Below are 6,000 nucleotides of genomic sequence, written 5' to 3' on the forward strand. Positions count from 1 at the left end.
GAAGGAAATGACCGAAAAGCACCAGCTTTTCCTTTTCATTTAGTGATATGCATTTAACTTTCCTTCATGTCCTTTCATGGCTTGATAGCTCATTTCTTTTTAGTGCTGAATAATATTCCTTTATCTGGATGTAACAGATTATCTATTCACCTACTCAAGGACACCTTGGTTGTTTCCAAATGTTGGCAATTAATAAATAAAGCATCTCTAAGCATCCATGAGCAGGTTTTTGTGTGAACATAAGTTTTCAGCTTCTCTGTTTAACTAATGAGGTACACAATTGCCTGATTGTGATGTAAGACTGTTCCGTTTTGTAAGATACTGACAAAGTGTCTTCCAGAGCGGCTGTGCCATTTTGGATTCCCACCAGCAGTGAATGACAGACAGTTCCTGTTGCTCCACATCCTCCCCAGCATGGGATAATGTCAATGTTTTAGCCATACTAATAGGTATGTAACAGTATCTCGTTTTCATTTGTATCTAATGACATATAATGTTGAGTATCTTTTCATACACTTATTTGCCACCTTAATTTCTTTTTTGGTAGGCCATCTGCTCCGATCTCCTGCCCCTTTTTAAAATCGGATGGTTCGTTGTCTTATTGTTGAGTTTTAAGAGTCCTTCGTGTGTTCCGGATAACAATTCTTTATCAGATACGCCATTTGCAAAATTGTCTCCTTATCTGTGGTTTGTCTTCTCTTCCTCTTGAATCTGGTGTGCGATTTTGAAATTTAATTTAGGGTGAGAGAACACTGTATTTCTACATTCCTATATTGTTTAAGCCACCGCTAACACTGGGCTTTTCCTGCAACTGATCCTAATGCTAATACGTGAAGTCGTGCTTCTGCGTCGAAGCTTCCAGGGGCTCCCTATCACAACCAGAATAAACTCAACTCTTTCCATGGCCTTCAGGGGCCCAGTTAATAGGATCCCCGGCAGAGCATTTACGAGCAAGGCCTTTGGGATTCAAATTCTGGTGGCCTTTGGGATTCAAATTCTGGTGGCGGCGCTCCCCTATGCCTCTGGCCTTGGGGAAGTGATTGAACTGTTTGGTGCCTCAGGTAGCTGTACAATGAATTAATCACAGAAATACCTTATCGAGTTGCAACGAGGGCCAAATGAATTACTACAGTAAACATGGCGTCTGGCACATGGCGAATGTTCAGCACTCATTGCTACTGGCATAGTTACCTCTTCCTCCAACCACTGCGACAAGCCATGCTGACTTTATTTACTTCAATAATCTGAGCCTTCCTTCTGCCCAGAATCGTAATCCCCAGACCCAACACGCAGACATATTCACGCACATATACACACGTCCACGCTCAGATACATGTGCTCACACACACACTCCTACGCACACATGCTCACGTTTGCATGTGTTCAGGGCCCCTCGCTCACACGCACGCTCGTTCGTGAGGCTTCTCCCACACCACCTGACCAGCTCTTCTCTGCCCTGCGCCTCGTTCACCGACTCCATACTACTCTCTCCAGCCATGGGGCAGCGAGATGCACCAGGCACGGTCCTCGCCTCGCCTCTAGGGTGACGGCGACTTATTGTTGCTCCCGTCTGCGTTGTAGCATCTGGGGTTGGGCAGGGGCCACGCCCATCTTCTTTGCATCCCCAGCTCTAGCACGGGTCTGGAACATAGTAGGTGCTCGAGAAGTATTTGGGGGAGCGAATGACGAACAGGACCACAGGTCGTCTGTACGGGAAGGCACCCTGCGCGAGCCACTGGAGCTGCGGCCGACCGAGGGGCGAGGACCGGGGCTGCGTCAGAGCGTGAACGGGGATGCCTGACTGGGACCCGGCTTCCTGCCTCAGTGCTCAGGGCTGGTCAAACCCTGGCAGGCAGTTCTCCTTTCTCTGCGTTCCCACAAGGACAAGGATGTGGCCTCTGCTCCTCGGTGAGCTGGGTCTGGAACACACGCCCTCTTCCGCTTCCGTTTCCCCCGCGAGGCGGGCGGGCAGGCTAGGGTGGGATCTGGGTAGCGGAGCTGGGAACACAGACCACGTTTCTGCTGCTCCAGCAGATGGTGATCACCCCCCAGATCCGCCAGCCCCAGGCTCTCTCCCCGGGCAGAGCACCTGCGACCAGGGCTGTGAGGCTCAGGCAGGGAGGATGGGCAAGAATCAGGACACCCCTACAGTGCTCCCCAGGAGCCCTCCCTGTCTGTTGGCCCTGGGTTGTCACTGACTTGATGGGAGGCAGGTAGGGGGCAGGCATCAAATCTTGGGAATAGTTTGAAAATAATTTGGAAGTGCAGATTTAACCATTTTTGTTTTGTTTTGTTTCTCTTTCCTTGGCCCCAGGTATCAACAGCAAAAAACAAGTTTGACAAAAAGCTTCCTGGGGGTGGAGTGAGGTGGGGTGGGGGCTGTGGAGAAATGCCTTAAGAACATATCGAAATTTGAGGCTTGAAGAAGATGCCAGTGTGCGTGTGTGTGTGGCTGTTTTGTGGGTACCGGAGTGTGCGGGCATAGGTAGGCAGAGAGGAGGGGCCAGGGAGGGGGCAGCTGTGTGTGTCCCTGCTGCGTGACACTGCCGAGGCCCCTGTGCGACTGTCCAGGTGTGAACGCACGCCATGTGCCGTCTCACTTGCACGGAGGGGAAGGACACTACGGGGCAGAGGAAGGGACGTCTTGGGCAGAAGGCCTGACAGCTGGCCAGAGCAGCTTAATGGGAGCCAGCCTTTTCTGTCCGGTGCCCTTGGGCCAGCAGAGCTCATGGTCATTTAAGGTGCTGGCCAGGGCAGGCCGCTTATTGGGTGGCAGGCCACCTGAGGCTGAGATGGTGCAGAGCTTCCAGGGGGCCCTGGGAGCTATTTTTAGTGTCCTGGGCTGACTCCCAAATCCTGACTATTTCTGGCACCAGAAGATTGTCCTGAAGGATGTGGAAAATTTTCATGTTAGGAATGTCTGCAAGGGCAGAGCGGGGACATGGGGACAAAGGGCGTGAAGCCTGAGGGCTTCTGGGAAAATTCACCAGCACTGAGAGCATGAAATGGCCATCGTCCCGCCGCCCTCTGCAGACTAGCGTGGACTTTTAGAACAGCAGCGTCCTTACGGGCGACCATCCCTCCTGTTTCCCTGAGGGCTCCCCGGTTTGGCACCGAAAGTCTGGCATCCAGGACAGACTTCCGACCCAGGCGACCTGCTAGAGTGGGACGCGGGGAGCTCCACTTCAGTCCCTTTTAGTTCTAGACGACAAACGGAAAGAACAGGGATAGGAACGGAGCTACCTGCGTTGCCTTCCAGAATGCTGACAGCCGCCCTGTGCGCGAGGCGCATTACCGGCTCCATTTTACACGCGAGGCAACGGGAGGCTCCAAGGCGAGCCACGCGCCTGCTGCCCAACAGCTGGCTGAGTGGTGGAGACAGGATTTGAGCTCTAGCGGTTCTGGGGCCAGGGAGCCCCTTCCCCGCCACCCTCCCCCCAAATAGGCTGCTTCCCCCCGCAAAAGGGTGGCTTTGAACTCAGGAAAAGCTGGATCCAGTCACTTCCTAGCCGGACACTTAGCTTGGGATAAATAATACCTATTTGGCCAAACTGTCTTGAGAGTTAAATGAGAGCGTGTCGTCGAAGGAGGCCTGACACCAGTAGATGCGCAGAAGTCGTGGCTCTGTTCCCGCTGCTTGTCCCTCTGGGGACGGCAAGACAGCCGTGGAAGTCCGCCTGAGCTGCCCTGAGGTCTCCGATGAATTTGTTCCCAGAGCGCCCCCAACCCCCACTTGCTGGGCTCCCTTGCGGAGCAGTGAGGGAGGGAGGGGGGAGGAAGGCCACACGGTGTAGGGGAAGAGACCCGGGCCTGCGAGCCCCCAGCCCCGTGCCGCCCCGCTGGCCTTCACTTTGCCCAGCCGTAGAATGGGCGCAGGGGCCCCGCCCCCGTGGGAGTCGGGGAGGGGTCGAGGCGATCACGTGGGACCTGGCCCTCCACCCGCTGCCCCCCACACCCACTTCCCAGGAATCTGGAGTCGGATCGCGCCCTCGGGCGTGGGACGGGGGACGGGGAGGGGGCGCGCGGGGCGGACGTGCGTGCGGCCCGCGGGCACGAACGGAATGCGCCCGGCCCCCGAGACCAGACGCGCCGTTCCTTCCGCAGCCCGCGCGCGTCAGCGCCCGGCAGGAAGGGCTAGGCGCCCCGTTCCCAGCCGCCGAACAATAGAGCTGCTCAGAGGGACCGCGCGGGGTGTGTGCGTGTGTGTGTGTGTGTGTGTGTGTGTGTGTGTGTGTGTACCCTATGGGGAGCCGTGAGACTGGGAGAACAGGGCGGACCCCTTACTGGGTTTCAGAGCGTCAGGCCAGGGGCGGCATTATCCCATTTAGTACCCGCAGCCACGCTGGATGGATGCACTAGCATCTTCGCCATCCAGGAAACTGGCGCAGAGAAGGCCATCGGCGGCAAACTGGGTTTGTGCGTTCCTTAGGGAAGGCCCTGCTGGCTCCCGCTGTCTTCCAGCAGAGGATTTGGGACTGAGGCTGGGGCCAGGGGAGAGGCCAAAAGCCTTGCTGCATGCCCCGGTTCTGCAATGACAGGAGGCATGGGTACGCCAGCCTTTAATAAAGAACTGAGCTGTCCCCACATACCCGAATACAGCTGGGAATGCACCAGCATCCCATTTTACAGGTGGGAAGACAAAGGCTCAGAATAATGTGCCCATTCATACTTCAAGCACATATTTATTGTACCAAAAAGGGGTTAAGTTCCTAAAGAAAGGGAAAGAATCATAATTACTAATACTTTTCATATAAAAATGATACCTGGGGGTAATCAAATGGCTGGTGAGGGGGAGTTCCTATTTCTAGACTTAGACCTGCTTAAAAATGTAGAAGGAATGAAGGAATCAAGGATATCGTCGTGCCCCGGTCCTAGTGGGTAAACTGGGCAGCCATAGCTGCTCACATCACAGAAAGATCGTCAAACTTCTCGAAAAGAGAGAGAGGATGAGCCTCCGATGGAAGAATATGGCGCCACCCATGAAGTAGTCTCACCCAAAACTCAAACCTCAATCCGATCAAGCTCCTAGGTTCAACCACCAATTTATAGGAACTGCGGAGGACAGAGGAACATGTTAAGTGGCACTTTGGGGACGCAGTCAACCAACTTCAGATGTGGGACGCTCTGTTGATAAACAGCGGATTAATTCTACAAACAATTTCCAAGAAGAGAGAGAGAGAGAGAGATTGGGGGGAGGAGGTGCAGTAGGTCAATAAGTAAATAAATGGATGTAGGAGAATCGGTAGAGTAAAGGAGATTTTGGAGGCGTATCAATCGATCGCCAGGTAGAGCTCTCATTCAGGATCTAAACAAATTGTAAAACAAACTGCGAATGGATGAAAACCATTTATGAAATAAGAAATAGGAATAGACTCCTAAGAACCACCTGGCTGGGGGTGAATGGTCTGTTTTGAACCGATGCTCTCAATGGGATTCCTGGGGTCCGTCAGCTTAGAGACTCCTGACTTCCGGTAAAGTGGAAAGCACTCCAGAATACTGATGATACCTGCCTCATCGTCCGGGGCACTCCTGAAGAGGCACTCACTGGAGTTTGTGACAGGAGAGAGAGAGGGAGGAGAAAGAGATCTGCTTTCTCTCTTCTGTCAAGGTCATCTTTTTTAGTGCCTGCATCTTGGAGGTAGCCAGGATCTGCCTGCCCAGATCCCTATGTTTAAAATTAGACCCCTCGAACCAGGGGCTGCTGTGATCCTGCTCCTGGAAAATGTGAACGGCAGGCTGTGGTTGCTAGAACACAGAGCAGGTGCCCAAATCCGAGTGGCCCAGGAGGGTGAGGTCCCACACTGCTGAGGACGGCCTCACTGAAATGGGGGGGGGGGGGTGATCCTTGGTCCAGGTCACAGTGGTGGGCTCTGGCATGTGAGAACGCCTCTCTGTTTTCTTCTCCGGATGGTCTTTCCATTTTAAAGATGAGAAAATGGAGTCACCAAGGTCAAATGGCAAGTTATTACTCATTAGTTTGTACGCATTGGCTTTAAAAAC

The sequence above is a fragment of the Rousettus aegyptiacus genome, unplaced genomic scaffold (assembly GCF_014176215.1).
Source record: "Rousettus aegyptiacus isolate mRouAeg1 unplaced genomic scaffold, mRouAeg1.p scaffold_m13_p_7, whole genome shotgun sequence".
NCBI classification, from domain to species: Eukaryota; Metazoa; Chordata; class Mammalia; order Chiroptera; family Pteropodidae; genus Rousettus; species Rousettus aegyptiacus.